This window comes from Cicer arietinum, chromosome 1 (assembly GCF_000331145.2).
Source record: "Cicer arietinum cultivar CDC Frontier isolate Library 1 chromosome 1, Cicar.CDCFrontier_v2.0, whole genome shotgun sequence".
Classification (NCBI taxonomy): domain Eukaryota; kingdom Viridiplantae; phylum Streptophyta; class Magnoliopsida; order Fabales; family Fabaceae; genus Cicer; species Cicer arietinum.
Genome location: NC_021160.2, coordinates 16840501 through 16854267, shown reverse-complemented (window position 1 = coordinate 16854267; position 13767 = coordinate 16840501). Strand labels below are relative to the sequence as shown.

Below are 13767 nucleotides of genomic sequence, written 5' to 3'. Positions count from 1 at the left end.
TTCCAAGTTTTCAATCCATCGGGATGCTCTAATTTTTGCCTAGGTCGCCTTTTCAGGTTTTCAACCTAGCGAGCCCAATTTTCTATTTTTTTTAAGCATAATATTTCTTGACTGCATCTGAGTTTACTGGAAGTGGAAGCTCATCTCCGTCCATTTCTGCGAGTATTAGAGCTCCCCAGAGAAAGTTTTTTTCACAACATATGGTCCTTCGTAGTTCGAAGTCCACTTTCCCCGAGAATCCTTTTTTATGAGCAATATTTTCTTTAACACTAATTCTCCTTCTCGAAACTCTCGAGGACGAACTTTTTTCTCGTAGGCTTTTTTGAGTCTTTTATGATATAGCTGACCATGACACAAAGCTATCATTCTTTTTTCTTCTATGAGATTCAATTGGTCATATCATGATTGAACCCACTCTGCCTCTTCTAGTTTTGTTTCCATCAGGACTTTGATCGAGGGAATTTCAACTTCGATGGGAAGTACCGCTTCCATTCCATACACCAATGAGAAAGGAGTTGCCCCTGTTGAGGTACGAACAGAGGTTCTATAGCCATGTAATGCAAAGGGAAGCATTTCATGCCAATCCTTATATGTCTCCACCATCTTCTGTATGATCTTCTTGATATTCTTATTTGCTACTTCTACAGCCCCATTCATTTTCGGACGATATGTAGAAGAATTATGGTGCTGGATTTTGAAATTATCACACAACTCTTTCATCATTTTGTTATTCAGATTAGTCGTGTTATCAGTGATTATCTTATTTGGCAATCCATATCGACAAATCAATTCTCTTTTGATGAATCTGACAACCACACTTCTTGTCACATTGGCATAAGAAGCAACTTCAACCCATTTTGTGAAATAATCAATAGCTACTAGGATAAACCGGTGTCCATTCGAAGCCTTAGGCTCGATGAGTCCTATAACATCCATTCCCCACATTGAAAATGGTCATGGTGATGTTAAAACATTCAAAGAAGTGGATGGTACATGTATTTTATCAGCATAGATTTGACATTTGTGACATTTCTTTATGTGACTAAAGCAATCGGATTCCATGGTCAACTAATAGTAGTCAGCCCTTAAGATTTTTCTTGCCATTGTGTGCCCATTTGCATGAGTTCCAAAAGAACCTTCGTGAACCTCTTGGATAATTTTCTCCGCTTCTGCTTTATCCACACATCTGAGGAGAACCATATCATGATTTCTCTTATAAAGCACATTGCCATTCAAGAAGAAATTCATTGACAATCTCCTTAAAACCCTTTTGTTGTTCTCTGAAATACCCAATGGATATTCCTTATTCTTAACATATGATTTGATGTCATAAAACCACGACTTGCCATCAAACTCTTCTTCTATTGATAAGCAATATGCAGGTTTATCTCTTTGTTGAATCTTTATGACCGGCACGTCTTGATTAGTGGTTATTTTGAACATTGACGACAAAGTGGCCAAGGCGTCAGCTAACTGGTTTTCTTCTCGAGGGATATGGTGAAAAGTAATCTTCTCAAAGTGTTCTGTCAATTCTTTGATATGGGTGTGATACGGAATCAATTTAGAATCTCGCGTTTCCCAATCTCCTTTCGTCTGATGGATGACCAACAATGAGTCTCCATATACCTCAAGAAATTTTACATTTGATTCAATAGCCGCTTTAATGCCCATAACACATGCTTCATATTCAGCAATATTGTTTGTACAATAAAAACACACCTTAGCCGTAAATGGAGTGAACTGGTTTTCTGGAGAAATCAAAATGGCTCCAATTCCATGCCCTAACGCATTAGAAGCACCATCAATTCAGTCTCTTCAAATAAAGTCATTATGCCTTCATCGGGGAATTCACATTGCATTGATTGATAATCTTCTACCGGTTGTTGGGCCAAATACTCTGCTAGTGCACTTCCTTTGATAGTGTGTAACATATACCAAATTGTATTCAGATAACAACATCTGCCAACGAGCGATCCTTCCAGTAAGAGCAGGTTTTTCAAAGATGTACTTAATTGGGTCCATTTTAGACACCAACCAAGTTGTATGACATAACATGTATTGCCTCAACCGACGAGCAGCCCATGCCAATGCGCAACATGTTCGTTCGAGCAGTGAATATCTTATTTCACAACTGGTGAACTTTTTGCTCAAATAATAAATAGCATGTTCTTTCCTACCAGATTCATCATGCTGCCCCAGTACGCAGCCCATTGACTCGTCAAGTAATGTTAAGTACATAATAAGTGGTTTCCCATGAACAGGAGGCACTAGGATGGGAGGTTTTGATAAGTACTGCTTAATCTTTTCGAAAGCTTTTTGACAATTCTCATTCCATTCAACCTTTTGGTCTTTGCGCAACAATTTGAAAATCGGCTCGCATGTAGCGGTGAGGTGCGATATAAACCTTGCAATGTAATTCAATCTACCCAAAAAGCCACGAACTTCTTTTTCAGTGCGTGGAGCCGGCATTTCTTGTATTGCTCTTACTTTATCTGGGTCCACCTCTATCCCTTTTTGACTAACGATAAACCCAAGTAATTTGCCTGATCTTACACCAAATGTGCATTTAGCAGGGTTTAAACGAAGTTTGAACTTCCTTAGTCGCTCAAATAACTTTTGAAGGTTAACAACATGGTCTTCTTCAGTTCGAGATTTTGCGATCATATCATCCACGTAAACCTCTATTTCCTTATGCATCATGTCATGAAACAAGGTTACCATTGCTCTTTGATAGGTTGCCCCGGCATTCTTCAATCCAAATGGCATCACTTTATAGCAGAAAGTCCCCCATTGTGTGATGAACGTAGTTTTTTCCATATCTTCGGGAGCCATCTTGATTTGATTGTACCCTGAGAAACCATCCATGAAGGAGAAAAGAGAGTATTGAGCAGTGCTATCCACTAGGACATCAATATGAGGTAGAGGAAAATCATCTTTAGGACTAGCTTTATTTAAATCCCGATAATCAACGCACATTCGAACCTTTCCATCTTTCTTTGGAACTGGTACAATATTAGCCACCCATTGAGGATATTTTGCTACTGCTAAGAAACCAGCATCAAATTGCTTCTTGACCTCTTCTCTAATTTTAAGCGACATATCAGGTCTCATCCTTCTCAACTTCTGTTTAATTGGAGTGTATTCAGGCTTTAGTGGTAGCTTGTGTTCAACTATGTTAGTATCTAACCCGGGCATATCCTGATATGACCATGCAAAGACATCCACATAATCAATTAAAAGTTTAACCAACTTTTCTCGCTCACTTTCTTTCATAGACATACCAACTTTAACTTCTTTTTTATCATGCCCAGTCCCTAAATTGATCGCCTCAACAGGTTCTTGATAGGGTTGGATTATCTTAATTCGAACCTTTTCATCTTTCTTTGGAACTGGTACGATATTAGCCACCCATTGAGGATATTTTGCTACTGCTAAGAAACCAGCATCAAATTGCTTCTTGACCTCTTCTCTAATTTTAAGTGAATATCAGGTCTCATCGTTCTCAACTTTTGTTTAATTGGAGCGTAGTCAGGCTTGAGTGGTAGCTTTTGTTCAACTATGTTAGTATCTAGCCTAAGCATATCCTGATATGACCATACAAAGACATCCACATAATCAAATAAAAGTTTAACCAGCTTTTCTCGTTCACTTTCTTTCATAGACATACCAATTTTAACTTCTTTCTTATCATGTTCATTCCCTAAGTTGATCACCTCAACAGGTTCTTGATAGGGTTGGATTATCTTAGCTTCCTGTTCAATTAAGCTTTCTAGTTCTGGAGGAGGCTCACAATCGTCTTCACAATCCTCATCAACATGATTAATCAGACGTTCAAAATTACAAGAAATGGTTCTAGCGCTGCTATTTTCAACATATTCATTTTCGACTATGCATTGTTTAAATTAAGAAGAAAAAAGGGAAAAAAGAAAATATGAATAAGGATTGCCAAAAGAAAGAGAAAAGAGAAAAAACAAAACCAGTTGGAGAATTCAAAAATGCATTTATTGATAACAAGTACAAAATTGAAATACATATGCCCTAATTAGTTATCCTTATAGCCTTGGGCAGAGCAAAAGGAGTTAAAAATACATAATTACTTTGAACACGAATCAACAAACACGGGAAACTCGATGATCTTCCAATTGTTTAGATTAGTGTTTGGAGGACAAGGGTATACTAGCTTGAGGGTATCATTATCACCATGATCCTCTTCCACAACAACCACCCGATAAACATATATTATTCCGGCGCTTTGAAAATTTTGGCGAATGTCACAAATAGGAATCTTCTGTGAATTCGGTATCCAGTTTTCCCAACGAGTCACCTTGTTTTCTCTTTTTTCCTTCGCAGCCTTTTCTTCATCAGCTTGAGTAGGTACATATCCCAACCCTTACCTATTGTTCTTTTCTGGTATTTCTATCAACTTCCCCCAAATTAACAAAAACTCCTCCTTCTAACATGGATTTGGTAGACTTCAATGATGTGGTAGAGAGTTTTGGTTCTTTTAAACGATATTCTTCATCCATGAAGACGACATTGGCAATTTCTAATGCTTGAAAGGAAGTCTTTATGGCTTCCTCTATGTTTTCAATGTAGCCTGTAGAAGATAAATAACTTATTATCATATCTTCTTCCCCATATATTATTACCAGCTTATTGTTCACTATAAACTTTAGCTTTTGGTGGAGGGTGGATGTCACTGCTCCAGCAGCATGAATCCATGGTCTCTCTAAAAGACAACTGTACGCTGGTTTAATATCCATCACTTGTAAGGTTATCCCAAAGATATGGGGTCCGATTTGAATTGGCAGGTCAATCTCACCAACAACTTGTCTTCTAGATCCATCAAACGCTTTCACCACCAAATCACTAGGCTTCAAACAGGCTCCCTCAACAAATGGTTTTGACAGTGTTGATTTAGGCATGACATTTAATGATGAACCATTATCTACTAGCACTCGTGCAAGAATATGATCGTGACACCTCACATAGATGTGCAATGCTTTATTATGCTCTGTTCCTTCAGCTAGTAATTCATTATCGCTAAAACTTAGACAACTACTAGCAGTGATGTTACCGACAACTCCATCAAACTGATCGACAATGATATCGCGAGTAACATGGGCTTCGTTTAAAACTTTCATCAGTGCCCTTCTATGTGCTTCAAAATTCAATAACAAGGAGATAACTGATATCTTGGAAGGGGTTTGATTTAGATGATCCACCACCTTATATTCACATTGCTTGACAAACTTCAAAAATTCATTAGCTTCTTCTTCAGACACCGTCTTTTTACTGGTCTCTTGTCCTTTTATGGTATGATACATATCTTCTTTCCCTTTTCTCCATGAACCTCTTTTTTCCTAAGTTGTTCAAGAGTGTATACTCGACCACTCCGAGTCATTCCACCAATCCCTGAGATGTTAGTGACATCAGTTCCTTTAGGTTCACAACCATCACTTGGTTGATGATATGCCAAATGGGATGTGACTTCGTATTTCCACAGTACTGCCTTGGTATTTCCGTAAGGAAAAGGGATTGGTGTTTGGACAATTATTGGTATTTCTAATGCTTGAAAGGAAGTCTTTATGGCTTCCTCTATGTTTTCAATGTAGCCTGTAGAAGATAAATAACTTACTATCATATCTTCTTCCCCAGATATTATTACCAGCTTATTGTTCACTATAAACTTTAGCTTTTGGTGGAGGGTGGATGTCACTGCTCCAGCAGCATGAATCCATGGTCTCTCTAAAAGACAACTGTACGCCGGTTTAATATCCATCACTTGGAAGGTTATCCCAAAGATATGGGGTCCGATTTGAATTGGCAGGTCAATCTCACCAACAACTTGTCTTCTAGATCCATCAAACGCTTTCACCACCAAAGCACTAGGCTTCAAACAGGCTCCCTCAACAAATGGTTTTGACAGTGTTGATTTAGGCATGACATTTAATGATGAACCATTATCTACTAGCACTCGTGCACGAATATGATCGTGACACCTCACATAAATGTGCAATGCTTTATTATGCTCTGTTCCTTCAGCTAGTAATTCATTATCGCTAAAACTTAGACAACTACTAGCAGTGATGTTACCGACAACTCCATGAAACTGATCGACAATGATATCGCGAGTAACATGGGCTTCGTTTAAAACTTTCATCAGTGCCCTTCTATGTGCTTCAAAATTCAATAACAAGGAGAGAACTGATATCTTGGAAGGGGTTTGATTTAGATGATCCACCACCTTATATTCACTTTGCTTGACAAACTTCAAAAATTCATTAGCTTCTTCTTCAGACACCGTCTTTTTACTGGTCTATTGTCCTTTTATGGTATGATACATATCTTCTTTCCCTTTTCTCCATGAACCTCTTTTTTCCTAAGTTGTTCAGGAGTGTATACTCGACCACTCCGAGTCATTCCACCAATCCCTGGGATGTTAGTGACATCAGTTCCTTTAGGTTCACAACCATCACTTGGTTGATGATATGCCAAATGGGATGTGACTTCGTATTTCCACAGTACTGCCTTGGTATTTCCGTAAGGAAAAGGGATTGGTGTTTGGACAATTATTGCATTTGGCTTGCTAGGATTTGACTTAAGATTCTCTTTTTTGTGAAGAATTTCCAATGGTTTTGGGAAAGATATATTATTTTCCACACACGACCCCATGGTGAACACATGACCATCTATCCCATCTTCAATGACATTCACAGAGGCATTCCCGTGGCCTGGCAAAGGATTGCTCCCTATGTTGGGATTTTCCTCCTTGAAGGTAAGCCATTTTGCATTAATCAATTCTTGCACTTTAGATTTTAGGGATTGACAATCTTCAATGGAATGCCCAACGGCTCCTGCATGATATTCACATTTGGCATTTGGATTATACCATTTTGGAAATGGTGGTTCAAGAGGTTTCATTGGTCTTAAGACTACCATTGAATTTTGAAGTAAATGGGGCAACAATTGGCTATACGTGACGGGAATTGGATTAAAATGAGTTATCCTTTTTTCCCGATTAACAGGTGGTCTGTAGTGATTCAGAATTGAATTTTGGTTCCATTGATTTTGTTGGGAAAATCCGGTAGGTGGTGGCTGATAAAAAGGTGGTCTTGAAGGGTGATATTGAAGGTATGAAGCTTATGTGGTTGCGGCCACATATGGATATGGAATGTAAGGAGTTTGTGGTATCGGGGGCTGGAAATTTGGGGATCGATAAGAATTGATGGGTGGAAAATAGGAGACTCTGGGGTTTACCATTACAACGTTAGCGTCCCCTTCTTTCTTTCTTGTGAATATCGTCTGGGGTCTTTTTATGCCAGTTGTTGCACATACGATCTTGCCACTCCTCATCCCACTTTCTATCATTTCTCCTATCATGACAAGGTCAGAAAAGTATGATGTCATACTCCTAATCATCTTGTCATAAAAAGGCGACTGGAGAGTATCCATAAACATACCAACCATTTCTCTTTCAAATAATGGGGGTTCTACTTGTGAGGCCATTTCCCTCCACCTTTGTGCGTATTCTTTGAAAGCTTCGTTGTCCTTTTTCAATGAATTTTGCAATTGCATCCTATCAAGGGCCATGTCAATATTGTACCTGTATTGTTTCAAAAAGGCATCAGCCAGGCCTTTCCATGAACGAATTCGATTTCGCTCGAGATGCATATACCAACTTAATGATGCCCCACTCAAACTGTCTTGGAAAAAGTGAATGAGCAACTTGTCGTTATGAGCATGAGAAGCCATTTTTCTGCAATACATAGTTAGATGATTTTTAGGACATGTGTTACCCTTGTATTTTTTAAAGTCAGGAACCTTGAATTTGGGAGGGATAGTCACATCAGGAACCAAACACATATCGAAAGCTTCAAGGCCATAAACACTATACCCCTCAATTGCTTTTATTCGCTCTTCCAAGACATGGAATTTTTCCTTTGATTGTGTATCATCCCCAACGTGAGGTTGATGCCAATTCTCATTAGCATCGAAATGGGGTACTTGAGGTGCAATATATGGAATATTTTCTTATGGTAGAGCATTTTGGGGTGGCACATATCCCATATGAGATGGAATTCGTGATTGGTTTGGGTTTTGGGGGTTGATAGTTGAGTGATTTGGGTTGTTGTCCATGGGGTTGATGACTAAAGGTGGAGTATAACCGGGTGGGAGGCCGTACAAAGGAAACTGCATAGTTGTTGTACAAAGTTGTTGGGTAGTCGGGGTAAAGTCTGGTAGGTGAGAATGAGTGGTTTGGTGTTCTTCATTTGCAGTCGGAGGATTCTCATCTGTATTCCCTTTCCTTGACAAAGCTTGTATAGCTTCTAAGATTTGATCAACCTTGTCCTTCAATTGGTTGACATCCACTCGCATCACTTCTTGATTTTGTTCAAGTTCTTCCATGATCTTCGAGTTTGCACGAGTCTGATAAGGGTGTCGGGGAAACAACTTTATTGATTTTTCTGTGTTTTTTTAAATAAATAAATTAATTTATTTTTTATGAGTATGCATTAAAATATGAATGAAGATGAAATCAATTAGTTAATTATGATAGTTGGATGTTGGGGAATCATAAGCCTTATGTAAATTTTTTTAACAAGAACGAATTATTAGTGAAGAAAATATGGGGATCAAAAATTGAAATAGCAAATCATTCATTGATATTATCAGGTTGCTTGAACTTTAAAAGTAAATTTTTTTTTTTAGATCCCACTGTCCACTTTAATAACACGTGACTAAGATTTGTATGATTTCTCAAAAATTCTGAAAATTTATGCAAAATGCTATTATGTTTTATTTTCCTTAGAAAGAGAGAAAAAAAATGTCATGAGATATGAATGAAACTAATATATATATATATATATATATATAAGCTCTTGAATATAAGATAATTTTTTTGGTTTTTATGGATATTCTTACAATGAAAGGATCTATTGGCTTATGTAGTGAAATTCTCACAAGAGAGGCTCTATGGTTCTAAACACGGTTCCTAGAGCCAATAATCCTATCTTGAAATATTGTCAACAACAATAGGTAAACTATTTGGAGTGACAATAACTCCAACATGATCAAACTCTAGGTGAGATCTTCATGCTAACCAAACATGATGTACATCCAAAAGGCTACCACTACGCAATCTTGAATCTAAACTTAAGTTTTGTTCAAACCCTGGTATAAGGTTTCACTCATAAGTGTGTGTCTTAAAAAAAGTGTAGGTGTTGAATAAACATAATTCAATAAATCCATAATACTAACAAAACATATATACATATACAAAATAAATAGATAAATACATAACATAAAATAAAATAAAAAACAATCTATTAGCCTAAAAGAATATTATAATGTCAACTAATACTTATTAAGAAATAAAAAATACACAGAAAATAAAAATAAAAAACAAACAAATATAGATAAAAGTTAAAAAATTATGCACAATTACTTTTAGGCTTGACTCTCAAATTTCCCCAGTGGAGTCGCCAGCTGTCGCGGCCTAAAATTTTGTGTTTTTCCTCGAATTCAACGGAGTCGCCACCAAAATTTATTTTAAAATAGGAAAATATTGGAAAACCCTAAAAATGTAAAAATGGTCTTTGAAACCAGATTTTGAGTTCGGGAGTCGATTATGCGTAGGGAAGGTATTAGCATCCTACGACATCCGTTAAAATACGGTTACCTTTAATTAATTGTGCAAAATTATATCAAGTTAAATATATTTGTTTTTCTTTATTATTAAATATGAATATAAATTGTTTTTTATAAATGCGATTTTTGAGGTAAAAGTGTGTTAAAAAAAAAGTGAAAAAAAGAAAGTTTTTATTAGTGTGCTCGACAAGAGTGTGATCTTGCTTCTACGTATCTCCCGGTGCGATGGAGAAATCAAAGCTACGTTGTTCTTGGTAGAAAATGTGAACGCGTTGATTGCTTTTAAATAAATTGTATTTTGTTATTAAAAAGTTAAATTTGACGAACTTAAAAAAGGGCTTGCTTAATTTGAATAATTATTTTAAAATATGAGTTTTAAAACGATCGAATTGTACAACTCGTGTCTCAAAACTCAATAAGTAAAAAAAAATAGATGTCATATATAATTTTAATCCTCTTAAGAATATATATTTTTTTATTTTAAAATTCAGTTTTAAAATCAACAAAATGTTTAGTTTGTGCCTTAACAACTCCAAGATTAAAATAAACACATCTAATTAATTAAATTTTAAAAAGTTGATTTTAGATCTATTTATTTATAAAAATAAATTTTATAGCTATCAAAATATATTATTTGTATTATGTAACTCCGGGATTAAAATATGTCATTTTTTGTTAACTTTTAATAATTTTTATGATTAATTTGTTTATGATTTTTTATTTATTAATTTATTTGTGAAAATGAGATTTAGAACCACCAAGTTGTCACAATTTGTGTTCTAAAAACTCAAAGATTAAAAAGATGTCATATCTAGTTAATTTTTAATGAAATATTTGTTATAATTTTATTTTTAAGAAAGAAAAAAAAAACTAAATATTAAATAAATTTAAATGATTCTTCAAAATAAAATTTGTAATAAACACGAAAATAAAATAGCATAAAGAAAAACATAAGGACTTGTAACTTAATCTATTAAATAGAAAAAAAAAACATTTTAATACTAATAACCAATGTAATTCTCTTTTAACCTATTTTATAATAAAAAAATATATTAACATAACATAAAATAAATGATATTTATTTCTAGCATATTATGTTCATAATTATTTATAATAAACATGATAATTTATGTTAAATGTAATAAATGTAGTAAATAATAGTGTAATAGAATGAAGTACTAATAATGTGTCGCATGAACAGAGTAGGAGCTAAGCATTTAACACGTGCAGTTGAATATAGACCACCTGGAGCCTTCCAGTCAACCCAAACTAGCGTCTAAACAAATGAGTTGTCCTGGAAACAGATCTTAAGTTTCTAACCCACAACACTAAAAAAACAATCCTCCCAAACAAAACTAAACCCAACCATTTCAAACTTTACCAATACAAAATTTCAGCCAAACCAACATTTATATAGAACAAAATCTCATCTTTCAACATATTTATTTCTAAAATTTAAATCTTATAATCATCTTATATTGTTTGAAACAAAAGAATGAGAAAATAACCTTTCCGATGCAGGTGAAGATCAAACCGGTGCTTACTGTTCTCTTTTCGTCGGTGAAAATGGGTTTAAATATCCTTATAGGTATGGATCTGGTTTGTTGTGAGTAAAATCTGTTTATCTAAAAACAACTCTTTAAAAAAATTTCCTTCCCTCTTTTGCTGATCTTTCTTTAAAAAAATTTCTTGCCTCATCCTCAGTTCTGTTTATCTCAATTTATAGGGGAAACCGCTAATTTTTTTGTTCACTAGATAAACAGGGTTCTGGATTTTGTATTGCAACAAAATTTAATTGGATTATATATTGTTTTTGTAACAATCTGCAAGCAAAGTATGATATTAGGAAATAACTTTTTTTTCTGCATTTTCTATGTGTTACAAGTAATTTCTTTATTAAGTTACAAAACAAATCAACTCAGTCAACTAAACAGTTTTAAACAAGATAAAAGAATAACATAGACACAGAAACGTGTTTACAGGAAAAAGAAAAAGTTGTTTTATTTGACAGGGAAGAGGCGTGTTACTGTGGCCTGTGACTGACATAATTGGCTGCTTTGATGTTGGTTGGCTGACATAAGTAAAATGAAGTTGAAAAAAGCGTGTTGTATTATTGTAATTCAACTTCTTGTTTCATAATTTATTTTGTAAAATAATTATTAAATATATTATTATTAAAATAATTTTTAATTATTTGGACAAAATTGAGGTATTACAATTCCTTACCATCTGGTAGCATTACCACATGGGATGACATTGAATATAAGTTCTTGGAATAATAATTTCCCCCAACTGCGTTCGTTAGAAAAAGGCAAGAGATTTCTGGTTATAAAAAAAAAAGGAGAATCTCTTTGTGGCCCTTACAGAAGGTTCAAGAGTTTATTAGCAGGATGCCCCAATCATGCTTATGACGATACTACTTAAATGCAAATATTATGTAATGGTTTGAGGTCTAACACTAGAATTATGTTGGATGCTTCAGTAGGTGGTTCTTTGAATTACAAGACCACATCAGAAGCACAGGAAGTTATTGAGATCATGGCATCAAATGAACAAATGATATTGTATGATAGAGGTGGTGGGTCAAAAAGTGGTCTGTTAGAATTAAGTGTTATGGATATCAGGTTGGCTCAAGGCTAACTACTCTCAAAACGGATAGAAGATGTTATCACTATTGAGAAAAAGAAAGGGATGACAACTCTAAATATACAACCCGAAGTGGTCGTTGTCAAATTATTGAAACAAACTGGTTGTGACTTTTGTGGGAGAGCACATAAAAATAGAGCTTTTGAAGTACCAGATGAAGATGATATAGAAGAACCAGGAGAGGTGAATTTTGTGGATAACAACGGGAAGCAAAACAATCCCTACTCTAGCACGTACAATCCTGGTTGGAGAAATCATCCCAATTTTTCATGGAAAGATCAACAGGTGGATCTGAAGGTCAACAAAGAGCTCAAGCAAATCAAGCTCCACCTCAAAAAAAACTGTTTGGAAGAGTGCTATTAAGAAGTTAGTAACAAGCACAAGTTCTTTCATTGAAGAGTTAAGAGTCATCCAGAAAAATCACCCAACCTCAATAAAGAATCTTGAGACCCAACTGGGTTAAATTTCTCAATAGCTAGCATAAAGAGCACCCAAAAATTTGCCTAGTGACACAATTATGAATCCGCAAAATAATGTTAATGTCGTGACAACGAAAAGTGGCAAGGTAATTGAACCAGTACCTTCTAAAGCCAAAAAGGGTGGGAATGCTTCAATTCCAACCCCCTCGAAGGAAATGGTCACCCAAACATCAGTTGAGGAGGACATCACTCTTGAAAATGAGGAAGAACCTGTGGTGCAGAAAAATGAGGCCCTTTCGAAGCTTGAAATTCAACTTCCATTCCCTCAAAGATTAAAAAAGGAAGAAACTGAAAAATAATTTGGTAAGTTTCTTGATGTTTTTTAAAAATTGAAAATTAACATTCCTTTTGCAGAAGCACTAAAGCAGATGTCGGCTTACGCCAAGTTCATGAAGGAGATTCTATTAAAGAAAAGAAAAATTGGCGGTGAAACAGTGATGCTTACTGAAGAGTGTAGTGTTATTCTATAGAGGAAGTTGTCACCTAAGCTCAAGGATCTTAAAAGCTTCTCTATTCCTTGCGCTTTTGGGGATAGAAATTTTGGGAAAACTCTGTGTGATGTTGGGGCTAGTGTGAGTCTTATGTCCCTTTCCATATACAAAGGTTAGGCATTGGAAGAGTCAAAGACACACAACTTATCTTACAGTTTGCGGATCACTCACTGAAACACCCATATGGGGTGGTGGAAGATGTGTTGGTCAAAGTAGATAAGTTCATTATTCCAGTGGATTTTGTGGTACTAGACATGGAGGAAGACAATGATATCCCCTTAATCTTGGGGAGACCATTATTAGCAATAGGGCGAGTTATGATTGATGTGGCGGATGACACCTTAACGTTTAAGGTAAATGAGGAAACAGTTACATTTAATATTCTAAAAGCTATAGAGCATTCAAACGAAAGAGAAGAGTGCAACTGAATTGAGATTTTCGATTCGACAGTCGATGAAGAAGTTGAACATCAAGCACCCATTATGTCGTTAGAAAGAGTG

At 35.5% G+C, this 13767-nt stretch overlaps 1 pseudogene; it reads right to left on the bottom strand.

Moving 5' to 3' along the window:
- Nucleotides 1-91: 91 nt before the first annotated feature.
- Nucleotides 92-8409, bottom strand: LOC140921075 (uncharacterized; annotated as a pseudogene).
- Nucleotides 8410-13767: the final 5358 nt, after the last annotated feature.